General features: G+C 45.6%; 1 protein-coding gene and 1 pseudogene across 1 annotated transcript in view; both read left to right on the top strand.

Annotated features, from left to right (window-relative positions):
- Nucleotides 1-14,436, top strand: part of FAM135B (family with sequence similarity 135 member B) — a 160,774-nt gene that overhangs the window by 55,532 nt on the left and 90,806 nt on the right. The window lies entirely within an intron of this gene.
- Nucleotides 8,467-8,564, top strand: LOC112397214 (uncharacterized; annotated as a pseudogene).

Here is a 14,436-nt window from a genome sequence, read left to right as displayed (position 1 = left end):
ATGAGAGGAGGTGACACCTTTTCTCTCCTCCTTTGGAGGTGGTGTAAATAGAGACTGACTTCATAGCAACAGCTTTCTCCAAACATCTGTATGCTTGTTCTCTCTAAACCTCTTTCTTCCCTCTCTACCTGATGCCATGTCACTCCTCTAATCTAACTGAGGAATTTAGAGTCGTGGTTCTCATCCACTCCCTTTGTGAGCCTTGATTTTGAGTCTAGCCCTTCACATTGGTTTGTAGGGTCTGTTGTGGCCACTGTCAAACTTCAGTTGTCATAGCCCATAAGATGCCTCTTCTCACCTTTAGGTCATACGCTTCCCGCACCCCAGATTAAGTGTGCCATATTCCCTTCCGTTTCTCTTTTTGTAGCATGTATGACGTTATAACTGAATGATTACTCGAGCATTTCTTTCCCCCCCGCCTTACCACAGTGTAAGTCCTAGGAGGACAGAAACTTGCTTACCGCCATGACTCACACACCTGCTATCACAGCTTTGTCACTCAGTGCTGAGGTGCGGAGTCCATGGACTGATGGATGGATGAAAGAATGAGTAGGTGGATGACAAGAATTTCACATCACTTCCAGACCTCACTGAAAGATGCTTTCCCTTTCATCTAAATTCTGTTTGAAAGCTTCAGCTGAGCACATGCTCTCCAGTATTGATTGCCTTGGTTTAGAGCAGTTTGGGTCAATATTGTTAAAGTTTAAAGTGCGATAAAAGTCATGACTCCTGAAAATGAACGTTCTTGTTTATCTTCATTGGAGTCAGTGCACTTTGCCTCAGCCTTCTGAAATAGGTACCAGTGGATGACCCATATTTCCATGGATCGGTAGCAATGGCACTAGTACATTTCTATTCATATTGCAACTGACGTACCAGGCACTGTGCTAGGTATTTTGTAAATACTGTTTTATCAATTCTCACAGCAGTCCTTGGAGACAAGTATCTCAGTTTCCATCTTCAAAGGAGGAAACCATCTCAGAGAGTTTATAAATCAGTGGAGTCAAGGAGTTGGGTGTTTCTGGATCATTGCCACAATTACACTGCTAGTTTTGTTTCAAGTGGATAACTCGTTTGATGATTTTTTTTTAATGATCAAATGAGAAGGAAATGATTTTTTTAAAGATATTAAAAAGTCAGTAGGTTAGAGACTTTATCCTTTTTTTCAAACCTAAAAATATATATTTTAAAATTTCACATTCAACAAATATCTATCAAGCAGATAGTTCTGTTTGAGCAAAAGGAACCTGTCTTTCACAGAAGACTTGGTCTAACGTAGGAGATTATTCAAACAGTCAAGGTCATTTTTACACCAACTAATATCACAGTACTCAGAGAGATGCCTTGTGTTATGAGGGCTTGTAATCATGGGTTTGACAAGGTTTAGGGCGATGAGAGAACATTCTCTGGGGAAAGAGATGGGTGAGCAGAAGTTGGCATGATCCACAGGGAAGGGAAGGGCCACTCCAGGCAGAAGGAGCGGCATGGGCAAAGGTGATGCAGTGACAAAAGGGGGACGACAGGCCACTGTGGCTGCGGAAGAGTGAACAAGGGATCCTGGAACAAGATGAGGATAAACGGGCAAATTGGCTTTGAGGACTGTATTAGGGCAAAAAAGTGTTTCCTGTATCCTAAAGGGAATGGAAAGATACTGAAAGATTTTGAGCAGGGCAGCAGCTTGATTCTATTTGTGTACTGAAAATATGCTTCCTTGGAAATATTGTAGAGAGACAGACCAGAAGCAAGGTTGAGCAGAACGAAGGCCATTGAGCCGTCCAGGTGAGAAGCCAGGTGAGCACGGGCAGGCTTGGTTGGTGGTTGAGATGGAGAGCTGAGGGATCACACTCAGAAGGCGGAGGGAGACGGTGACTCAGATTTCCGGTTTACACGACAAGGTGGCTCATAGAGCCATTTACTCAAATAAGCAATGTTGGAAGAGAAACCAGCATCTTAGCTGTTTTTTCCCCCTCTAGTGGTGGTTTGAAATATGCTAAGTATGTGCTGCCTCTGAAAATCCAAACAGAAGATCTCAAGTAGGCGACTGGACTTCAAGGTCTTGAACGTAGAGGAGAAGTCTGGGTTAGACGCATGGATTCATTGACCGGCTATGTACTGCATTCCGTTTTATGTACAAGGCTTGGAGAATGCATAAAACAGACCAATTTAGTGCTCTCACTGGGCTTACATTCTGGTTGGAAGAGAATACAGTCAGTATGACTCCAGCAGTAACTTAAGTAAAACAAACCGCTGTAAGGGAGGTGGGGAGTGACACTGAGGGCAGCAGGGAGATGACTTTGATAAGGAGGCAGATGAAAGCTACCCTAGAGTCAAGAGGAAACTAGTGGAACTTGATTTCACAGAGGCCACGGGAAGGGGATAGTTCAAGGAGGAGGCATTGACCGACATTGCAGAAAGTTTCTGAGAATTCAAGTACAACGTGCATTAAAACTTGCCTGGACATCTTAGTGACAGCTAGCGCATTCATCACCTTGATAGGAGCTCTTTGGGTGGTGATAAGGGTCCAGAAACTAGATTTTGGGGGCACTGAAGTGTGAGTAAAATGATGAAGAAATGGAGACAGCCAGTAGAGGCATTCTTTGGGTAAGCGTCACTGCTCGGGCAAGGAGGGAGAGAGAGAGAGTGATAGCCAGGAGGGCTGAGAGTTTTGGCTTTTGTATGTATTTTAGTCCTAAGGAGAGAAAATTGACTTCGCTTAAAAGCCATTGGATATATATGGAATCTAAAAAAAAAAAAGGTTCTGAAGAACGTAGGGGCAGGACAGGAATAAAGATGCAGATGTAGAGAATGGACTTGAGGACATGGGGAGGGGGAAGGGGAAGCAGAAGTGGAAGCTGGGGTGAAGTGAGGGAGTGGCATGGACATCTATACACTACCAAATGTAAAATAGATAGCTAGTGGGAAGTAGCCGTATAGCACAGGGAGATCAGCTCAGTGCTTTGTGACCACCTAGAGGGGTGGGATAGGGAGGGTGGCAGGGAGACGCAAGAGGGAAGGGGATATGGGGATATGTGTATATGTATAGCTGATTCACTTTGTTATAAAGCAGAAACTAACACACCATTGTGAAGCAATTATACTCCAATAAAGATGTTAAAAAAAAAAAAGCCGTTGGGAAGGATCTAGTTCAGGAGAAGTTAAATACGTAAAATAAAGAAGGGAAAATCATTGCAGTCATTAAAAGTTTACTTTTTCTCAGCCCCAGCCATATGGCTGCTGAGATGAACTACATGACTGAATCCCAGGAAACTCAAACAGACATTAAATAATGAGAAGGGGCTTCCCTGGTGGCGCAGTGGTTGAGAGTCCGCCCGCCGATGCAGGAGACACGGGTTCATGCACTGGTCCGGGAAGGTCCCACATTCTGTGGAGCGGCTGGGCCCGTGAGCCATGGCCGCTGAGCCTGGGCGTCCGGAGCCTGTGCTCCGCAACGGGAGAGGCCACAGCAGTGAGAGGCCTGCGTACCGCAAAAAAAAAAAAAAAAAAATGAGATGAGGTGTGATCACGAGGCATGTGATACCGTGGCAGCCCAGCATGCAGTGGGGGAGACCGACTCTGCCGGGATGTCGGAAAGGAGAGCTGTCCCTGTCTCCTGCCCCCAGCTCATGCCAGGTGGGTGATGGCGGCTGTGGTGCACATCAGCAAGTTTGCACGATCACCTCTGCGCCAAAGTGGAGACGTGCAGAAAAATGAGCCTGAGAGAAGAGGCCATCTGGTTATTGAATCTAAATCTGCAATAATTGATTCTGAGGACACAGGCCTAGGTGTGCATTGATCTTGGAGCCCACTGGCCAAGCCTTGGCTGACACCCAGGCAGGTGCTGCTGCAACTTTCAGATGCTGTTTATAGAATTTGCTCGGACACAAAGGCATTGAAACAGCCTTGCAAACAGTCCTTCAGTGCCCCAGTGAGCACCAAGGGAGGCCGTCGAGGGGCAGGAGGAAGAGCCCTGGACTTGGAGGCTGGATTCTGGGTTCTACTGCTAGTTCTGCCCTTAGGCTGGATTCTCCATCTTCTTGAGCCTCCCAGTTCCTATCTGTGAAATGGGTTTACAGAACTATGTGATTTCCTTTTAGCTAGTAGTCCCCACGTGGATGTGTGGATTCTCAGACTTAGAACAGTGGCTCAGATGAAAAAGGACAATTTGTCTTCCTCAATGAGGACTCCGTCTACCTTTGGAGGTAACCAGGCTCATGCTCTACCTATTACTTTGCCAGAGTATTGAGCACCTGGTTTATTCAAAGCACTCACCTAGGTCACAGGAAAGACACTCGAATGACCATCCTATCGTCTGTGCTTTCAAGTAGCTTGTAGAACGATGGGGGAGGGGGTTGGCATGTGGGTGAGGATAAGGTGATTCCGAGCTGAATAAAGCAGAAGGTGGAATACACACAACAAAGGCGTGAACATGGATAAAGCGCACCGTTAATAATAATAATACCGCCAATCACTGTCTTATCTAACTTTCACGATAACGCTTTAGAAGAAGAGGTTTTTATGGTTAGTTTACACATGAAGGACATTAGGCTCAAAAAGCATAAGTAATTTGCAAGTGGAAAAATCAAAAACACTAATTTGAAAAGATGCACGCACCCTAGTGTTCATAGCAACACTCTTTACAATAGCCAAGATATGGCAACAACCCAAGTGTCCATGGACAGACGAATGGATGAAGAAAATGTGAGATATATATATATATAATGGAGTATTATTCCACCATAAAAACAATGAAATTCTGCCATTTGCAGCAATGTCCATGAACCTAGAAAATATTATGCTTAGTGAAAGTAGTTAGAGGCAAATACTGTACTATATCACTTCTATGTGGACTCTAAAAAAAATAATACAAACAAATGTATACAGCAAAACAGAAACAGATTCACAGGTACAGAAAATAAACCGGTAGTTACCAGAGGGGAGAGGGAAGGGGGGAAGGGGCAAGATAGGGGTATGGGATTAACAAACTATTTTATATAAATAGATAAGTAACAAAACTATGCTGTATAAAACAAAGGAATTATACCCATTATCTTGTAATAACCTATAATGGAGTATATACTATATACTATACTTCAATCATTTTCTTTAAGAAGACTAAATGAAAAAATGTAGAAACAAATTACGAGTGAATGGAGAGTCTGAACTTGAATGCAGAGCTGATTTCAGAGCCTGGGCTACTTGTAACTACAATGAACGGGAAAATCTCCATGAAGGGGTGACATTTGCAAGGAGACACAGGCTTTTGAGATGAGGATGAGGCTATCAATTCATTAAAAGAATATTAATTGTGTTCTTTTACGCCAGGCTCCTTGCTAGAAGCTAGAATGCGGTGGTGAGTGATGGATTCTGCGGGCTCAGAGGAGAGTCACGCAGAACTGCAACTGCACACGGCAGGTGCTCTAAGCCAGCTGCTGCAGACTGCCCTGGGGTCAGAAGAGGGAGCAGTGATCTGCCTGGGCCGTAGAGAGAATGTCTGAAGAAGGGACAAAACAAGCAGGGTCTATGGTGAATGAGAAGAAGAAGGCTTAGTGGGAAAAAGGTCACAGGAAAAAGAATCTTCAAAGAATATTCATAGATTACCCACTTCGAGCAAGCACCACGCTAGGACCTCTGAAAATTATCAATACCATAATCTGTATTAGTTTTATTAGCTGTTAGTTCAAATCAGAAATGAACTTGTATTCGACATGGTAGAAGTCGCTATTAGCCAGTAACTCCCTCCCCCCCAAAGAATTAAGAAAGTAATTAGAACATTGAAAAGTAGTGTTCATTTTAGCGAACCATAGACATTGCTTCCTGTGATCTAATTTGGTACTCATGACAATACCATAATTAGAGATTATAGCTGCATTTTACAGAAAGCAAAGTGATGAACATCACGTCCTTGTAATAGGGAAAGATTGAGACACTAACCCAGACCTCTTAGCAGTGCCCCTTCCCCCCAAGCCCCAGTGGTCTAAACAGTTCTCTGACATTCCTCACGCCATCTAGCCGTATCTCTGTAATTGACCAAACACCCATGGATCACCTGTGATGGGTTATAAGTGCACAATTCAAAGGGTGAAACTGTTGGGGGAAATCATGACATTTATTCATGGGAAGAGAATGATAACGGCCTTCTTCAAGAACAGGGACTGTCTCACGTCCGCAGATCCATCACGGACCCTGGAATTCTCAATATTTTTGATGAATGGGGTGTAAGTGTGTTGAGGGGGGTACAGTCAGAAATGGAGCATCTTCCGAATGCTGAGTGAACGTGTAGGATCCACATTCCCTCTAGGCTGTGACTGTCAGAGAAAGCTGCTGAAGGGGAGAGTGAAGTTGGCCAGGGAGATGGGGAGGGAGCAGATCCTAGCTCAATTCCTCAGGGTCCTACTCCCTGCGGTGTCAGCGCCACGTGAGTGGGTGGTTGCCAAACACTCCAGCTGTGCTGAGACTGGTCCAGTTGTAGGCTGGAGTTAAGAAGTTCAGATCAAGGAATATCTCGGTTGGGTCAGGGCATGGGGTAGACACCCTTGTGTCCTGCATTTGCTGTGTGGGAAGTTGAAGGTCAATTACTAGGTTCAGCCACTGCCAGGTCTGAGTCAGGGTGACCCATCAGAGTCCAGGACTCTAAGGCATGCAGACCAGCTTTGAGAGCCTGGGGGTATCTAGCGACGGAGATGGTTTGTGTTGGAGAGAGGAGAGCTGCCCTGGGGTAGTTTCCAGGTCCACGTACAGACGCACAGCAGAAGGACAAGCTGCTGATGCGGGGAAGGGGGAAGTAGCGGCTGCAAGGCCACCCATGTCCTGGAGGACAGGCGCTCAGGTTCCTCTGGGCTGACACTGAGTTTAGAGGGAGAAGGAGTGAGATGAAAGCATGGGACTTCTGAGGGGCAAAAAAAAAACCCCTCTAGCTGCAGGGATAGGTCTTAGCAGAGAGGCTGGGCTGCCCTGCACGTGGTTTGGAGAAACCATGTTCATTTTACCGAGGGGCGATGTTCAGCCAATGCATCTGGTAGGGGCGGTTGTCAGGGTAGCCACTGCCCTCAGATGCCTAAGCTGCCCCTCCACTGGCCAGTTAACCTGGTCCCTCTCCCAAACCCTCGCATTCCCTGTAGTCCATAAATAAAGGATTTGCGTCTGGCACAGCAGATGGCCTCCAGGACACGGCTCATCACTGTGCTTGGCACGCATTCTGATTGGTAGGTACCTGTGCTAACCATTTGGGGTATGTGTCCTAACAGACAGGGGTGTAATAGAGGAAGGTGAGGCATTGGAGGAGAGTCCAGGTGAGAATGGCCTTGACCGGGGGGAGCTCCACTCATTCACGGCTTGGGGAGGGGACAGTGGTGTGCTCAGCTCTTGGAGAGAGTTGGGGCCTGGGGCGCAGCTCTCTCTCTGGACTGGTCAGTCTTGGCTCGGCCATGGCCACGGGGCTGATCCTCTGGGGGGGACTTCCGTCTCTGTGGAAGAGAAAGAGTGACCACCTGTTCTCACCTACTCTCAGCACTCCCTGATATTTTCCTAGCAAGTCACAACTGCCCCCTACATTCTGTGGTTTCCCATTAAGGCCAAGTTCACCTTGGGCTGGAGAAGGGCTCTGTGCTCCTTGGAATGTGCCAGGCCCGTAACTGGGCGGGGATGCTGCAGCTCTTACAAAGATTTGATTAGCTGCAATTGTGCTATACTTAGTTCTCCTTGGGAAGCATATGGCCGAGGCAGATGGCTCGGGAAAGTCTGAATCACATAAACAGGGCTCTTTGCCTCCCATTTGCTGGGTCTGATGACTTTTGAACAGAATGGGTTTCAGAATTAGAAGGTGGAGCCTTGCTTATACCCCTCTCAGAAAACCCCAGGCTGTATATTTCAGGCATACTTAGCACTGGCTGTGTGTAAGGGAACAGGAGAGGTGTGGATTCCGGGTCATCTTGAGGACATAGCAGCAAACAGATCCCTGAGCGGCAGGCTGCTGGAGCCCAGATTCAGTTCACTTCCACAAATGTTTATTAAACATCGTTGCCAGATTCTCAGTGATCGGACCACTTGGAGCCTTGGTCAGTCATGCGTTTGGTCAATATTTGCCTGACCTAGACTTCAGGAAAAGGCCTGGCTCTGTGCTAAACCCTCACCTGGACTACAGCTTCCAAACCGGTCATTTAGGGCCAGTTCGACCGTAGTAGGTAATGTAGATTTTATGCTAAATGCAGTGGGGGGAGGGCGGTGATGAAGTCTGCTTTATATTTTATATGAATAGACTAAAGAGTAGTCATAATAGAAGGAGAAATAAAGTTTTCCATATGCTCTGTGGAGAGAAGATTATGAAGTGACCCAGAAGGGATTCATCAGAACCGCGTTTTGAACGTAAACCCACAGGATTTATGGATTGGGTGAGAGGGTAAGGGAGAAAGAGGAATCGAAGATGACCAGGAAGTATTTTACTGTCTGTGGTTGAGAGATTGGGGGAGGGTGCTCGCTTTGGCAGCACATATGCTAAAATTGGAATGACATTAGCATGGCCCTTGTGCCAGGATGACACGCAAATTCGGGAAGCGTTCCATGTTTTTTATTCACTTTGTTATAAAGCAGAAACTAACACACCATTGTAGAGCAATTATACTCCAATAAGGATGTTAAAAAAATTTATAATACCTAAAAGCAACAGGAGACTAAACAACAAAATTAGCCAAAAAAAAAAGAGTGCTGTAAGAATGATGTAAAAAAAAAGTGATATAAAAATGAGGACCATTTTTCTTCCATTATTTACCAATAATAAAATAACAAGAAGTACTTGATTAAAAAAAAAAAGAGAGAGATTGGGGGAGGGACACAACCGAAGGTTCTATATTGGGTATGTAAGTTTATGGTGTGGATTTGACATCAAAGGAGTAATGTCGAGTGGGCGAGGGATCAGGTCCACTCAGGACAAAGGTGCAGCTGGCGTCAGGCATTTGAGGGTTCTCAGCTTGTGAGTGGCGTATAAAGTCTTGGAAACAGCAAGACGTAGATGGAGGTCTCCAACACAGAGATGGGAAGAGCAGGAGGAGCCATCCCAGGGGGAGCAGGGAGGAGAGGGAAACCACGAACGTAGCTACTTGCCATCAGCAGGCAGGTGGGGAGCGGGAAGGGGAAGCTGGGACGAAGTGAGAGAGTGGCATGGACATATATACACTACCAAACGTAAAATAGATGGCTAGTGGGAAGCAGCCACATAGCACAGGGAGATCAGCTCGGTGCTTTGTGACCACCTAGAGGGGTGGGATAGGGAGGGTGGGAGGGAGGGAGACGCAAGAGGGAGGGGATATGAGGATGTATGTATATGTAGAGCTGATTCACTTTGTTATAGAGCAGAAACTAACACACCACTGTAAAGCAATTATACTCCAATAAAGATGTTAAAAAAATAAAACTAGATATACAGTGTAAAAAAGAAAAACAAACAAAAACAAACAAACAAAAAAATAAGGAATCATCTTCTTGCCACCCTGGTGAGTCAAATCATTATTGCCATTTTTGTCTGTGAACGAACTAAGGCTGGGAGAGTTAACATCTCACTGAAAGACTCCCAGCTATAAACAGGGAGATTCCTGAAACACTGTCTTTCCAGGCAGTGCCCACTGCCCTGTGCCAAGCCTGCTGTCTTCCCAGGATCAAGAAACAATTGAGGATTCTCTTTCCACTTCCCTCGAGAGTTCTGCTAGCAGCTGCTAGAATTCCACCGTGGATAACGTTTCATCGTCACATCAGCTGCACGCTTCTCTCCATCCAGCAGTATATTCACTGCCATTTCTCTGAGACCACCTGTTAAATGTTAGACTCTGTGCCCAGTGCACTCCTAGGTCATCTCATTCAACCCTCCCAACCTTTGAACTCCCATCCCCAGGTCACAGGGGTAGAAACCCAGGTTCAGACCAGGTAAGTTCCTTGTTCACAGGTGCGTGGTGTACAAATGGCAGAGCCCTGAGGAAATCCGTGTCTTTGAACTCCAATCCATTTCTTGTCGTTACAAAAGCGTGAGGGGCAGGGCCATGGACTGGACTCTATAATTAGAATACAAATGGAAATACCTGAGACTGCACAGGGGTTAGGACCGATCGGAAGGAAGCCCAGCAGGGGAAGTCTTGGGCAACTGGAGTGTGTTAGAGGCGGCCCTCTGGCCTTTTACTTTTGAAATTACATAGCAGTGCACATTATTGGCTAATAAAGTGTTATCAAGTGCTAGCCTGACTGGGCTCATTCTAATAGGTAGGTGAAAAGGGTTTATAATTAAGTAATTAAGGCCACTCAGTGTTGATGGGAGGATGCTCACGGCTAAATTACATCAGCAGCCCTTGTTCATTTTCAGGAATTTAAAGGGTATTTTTCTCTTTCCTGTGTTCTTTGGTTTAGTTGCCCTCCTTCTGCAGGCATGAATTCTGCCAGGCCACGGTCTCTGCTTCGTAACTCGAGTTTTCTTGCAGACTAAGATAGGAGTCAGACGTCCTGGGAACTGGAGCTTCCCCCCAACATAGGGAACCTTCCAAAAATCATCCCTTTGTATCCCTGCCTTCATTAATAACTAATTAATTGACTGATTCAGTGTGTATTTGAGTGAGTATAATACACGAGGCCTGCTGTTCCATCATGCTAGGACTTCAGTTCTTTTTCTGTGAAACAGAAGTGATGGAGTATTGTGAGTGCGCTGAGGAGAGAAAGAAGCTGGGAAGTATTGCGCTAAACACTGCAGGCTATAGCCCTTCTCGTTGCTGTACCGTCACCAGTGACTGGTATTATGTCTAACATGGTCCACGGGGTCGTTTAGTTAAATAATAAATGAGTAAACAGACTCAGAGATGAAGGAATGAAAAGAAGCACATGATTGGAGTCACCGTCTACTGTTGATACATTTGTTGCTGAGGATGTAACTTAACCCAATGATCCTGAGTTCCCTCATGAGGGAAATGAAGACTGTCATACCCAAGGTCAAGTGAGATAAGGAATATAAAGTGCCTGGAACTCAGACGAACCAATCCCGGGCTAGCTTTTGTAGAGCAACGTGAAATGAGCCAGACGGTTTCGAGTCTGTTGTATCTTTACAGAGAAGTGACTTTTTCTTTTTTTTTTTTTTGCGGTACGCGGGCCTCTCACTGCTGTGGCCTCTCCCGTTGCGGAGCGCAGGCTCAGCGGCCATGGCTCACGGGCCCAGCCCCTCCGCGGCATGTGGGATCTTCCCGGACCGGGGCACGAACCTATTTCCCCTGCATCGGCAGGCGGACTCTCAACCACTGCGCCACCGGGGAAGCCCAGAAGTGACTTTTTCAAACCATAGAGTTATAAGTAACAACATCTGTGCCCAAACCCAGTTTGTTGTACAGGATTTGCTCCCTCCATTAAAACTGTTAAAGTAGCCTATATAAGATGTTTTAAATAATGCAGTGTATCTGGAAAGCTGAGAAATTCGTTCAGACGAGGAGAAGTCTGTGGAGGTGAACAATTAAGGGACTTCTCATCCCTACTCCATGGATAGATGTTCCAGACAGGAGCACCCTTCAAGGAACCCTATGATTGTTTTTGTTTTGTTTCATTTTCGTTTACTTTGTTTTATTGAAGTAGAGTTGATTTACAATGTTGTGTTAATCTCTGCTGTACAGCAAAGTGATTCAGTTTATATGTGTGTGTGTGTGTATGTATCTATATAGACATACGTACATACATTCTTTTTCGTATTCTTTTCCATTACGGTTTATCACAGGATACTGAACATAGTTCCCTGTGCCATACAGTAGGACCTTGTTGTTTATCCATCTTGTTGTTTATCCATCCTGTTGTTTATCCATCTTGCTGGTTATCCATTCTATATACAGTAGTTTGCATCTGCCAGTCGCAAACCCCCACTCCATCCCTTCCCCACTCCCCCTCCCCCTTAGCAACCACAGGTCTGTTCTCTATGAAGGAACCCTATGATTGTTGATGACTGAATCTGTTTTGTTTTGTTCTTTTTAACCTATGACTTGATGCATAGCAGGTGATTCATAAGAATTTAATGAATTAATATATTTTATAGCAAAACACATAGAAACATATTAATCTGGAGGTATGGTTAAGGCTTACACTCATCTCTATGGGCACTAAAACAAAATATTTAATATTCCACGTACAGAGGGTCAAGTAGAAAGTAAGAAGAACATTTGCTTTCTTTCAAATGGCAAAATAAAAGTGACAACTAAAATGCAGCCCTTTATTGACGTATCATCCGTCTGATACGCTTCAAATATTGAAGGTGCCAGTATGTTCACAACTCTTTGGATATTCCACAAATGGGCTTGTGTCTCTAAATGCCCTGTTGGCAGACGTGCCAGCATGCCTCCCCCATCTCATATTGTCCAAGAAGCTCTGAGATTCCACAGTGGACCCGGGGTCCTTTTCTGAATGCCAGGCTAGGAGAAAACTGGGTTGCTTGGTCCCTTGCTCTGGGCTTCTCGTGGCCGTGCCGGTGCTCTGTTGAAGGTGATTCTCTAGAGTTCCGAGAAGGCTCGTCCGCTCACTGGTGAACTTGCTTCCACAAGCATCCCTACGGACCTCGTGGGCACAAGCCTCGGAACCCCAATGCCATTGCTCTACAAAGCACAGCCTTTGTGCCAGGATAGATGGGTCCACAGAGCTTTTCAGGTCACCGTGTAACAAAATCAGCCTTCTGCTTACAAACCCCTTGCCCGTGGGCAACGTCCAGAGTCATCATTTCAGGCCCCATCTTTCTTCAAAGTCCTTCTACTTCCAGGAACAAGCTTTCCATGCCTGATCTACACAGTATGTTAATACCTCCTACATCAGGAAAAGTCTGTCCCAGTGTAACAGACCTCCCCAACTTCCAAACTCCAGAAAAGGTCATCAAGATCTTGGTCTCTTTGCTCCCAGAATTTCCTCCTCTCTCGAAGCAGACCGTTCCACCTGTACTCCTGTGATAGGGTCTCCAGGAAAGGTAGCCGCCTTGATGGAATCGCAGAAGGTCACGCCACACCTGTCTGCCCTGGCAGAGCGTGTGCAGCGGCCTTACCAACCCGACAAAGCTTATGTGATACTGAAGGTCATTCTGCCCACTCTCTGGAAAAACAGAACATCTGCTTCAGGTGGCTTTTTTCTTCTGCCTACTCTTTGAAACAGTGAGAAACAATAATAAACCTTGGCTTCAAGGTGACTTCCTGTCCTTCCTGTTCCTAGAAATAGCCAGACAGTTATCTAGTGTAAAGAGTCATCATCATTATCCTCTTTATCTTACCAGGAAATCTGCTTGGGTTTTGAGAATTTCACAGTTATACATACACCTCTTTAGTTCTCATCTCATCTGAGTCTGACGTTCATCACGTAAAATAAGCTGGGCGTGACTCTTGCTTCACTTAAGCTCCTATTTACTGTCCTGCCCAAGGCCACATAGCCAGAAAGCAGTGGGGCAAGTCTAGGACACCTGTTTTTGCTTTGCTGAAGGAGATCCTGTTCTAAACCATATAAACTCCAAGGTTCTGACCTTGAGTTGCTCATAATCTGACCTGGCCTTTTCAACTTCCATGAACTCTCATGTTTTGGAAGGTTCTCCCATATAAATGTGGCCTGGGTTCGAAGAAATGCTGTGATAGCTTCTTAGAATCTTTGTTTTCAAATAGCCCAGACCTCACCCAGCCGTCCTCAGGCCTGGAGGGCTGGAAGGGGTCCCCCAGGGTTTTGACTGCTTAGCGCAAACCTGATTCTCTGGGGGAGCTCCTGTGTACTGGCAGAGCCATGACCGTGTTCCCAGAGTGGGAGTGAGATTCGGTCTACAAGTCAATGCCCGTGAGAGCTCCCCGGCTTGGACTCTGGGGTAGAGGGTCCATGTCAGATAAGCAGCACCTGTGCTTTGTAATCTGCGCTCACAGAGCCCTCTGGGGCTGGAGGGGGCTCTCAGCAGAGGGAAGGTAACTTGAGTTGTAAGCATTTAGAGGCACATAAGATATGCAAAGTATTGGTATCAGTCATTTGGGGGGAAAGAAACAGCAGAACCTAAAAATTTTTTACTCTTGCTTTCTGGTTTGAAGTTCCAGATTAAACTGTTTGGACAATGGGAGCCACTGAAGAGGTGTCTCTCTCATCTGCTCTGCTCCCTTTTTTCTACTGCCCTCCTCTTCCTTCTATCCCCTTCTGTTGCCCCTCCCACCTTCTTTCCATCAGACTTGTTTTCCCTCAAAGTTCTAACTCTCCTTAAAGATACTCATCCATGGTATCAACCCTGACACATACAAAAGAAGACAGATATTTAGGAAGACAAATCTACACCTTCTCATTGGACCACTGGTCTGGTCTCCAAACAATAAGTAAAAACAGTCTAAAGATAATCTCGAGGCTTATCCATGTTGCTGCAAATGGCATCATTTCATTCTTTTTTAATGGCTGAGTAATATTTCATTATATATATATATATATATATATATA

Source organism: Neophocaena asiaeorientalis, unplaced genomic scaffold (assembly GCF_003031525.2).
Source record: "Neophocaena asiaeorientalis asiaeorientalis breed wild unplaced genomic scaffold, Neophocaena_asiaeorientalis_V1.1 scaffold177, whole genome shotgun sequence".
In the NCBI taxonomy this organism is placed as follows: Eukaryota; Metazoa; Chordata; class Mammalia; order Artiodactyla; family Phocoenidae; genus Neophocaena; species Neophocaena asiaeorientalis.
This window is presented reverse-complemented; position numbering and strand designations above follow the sequence as displayed.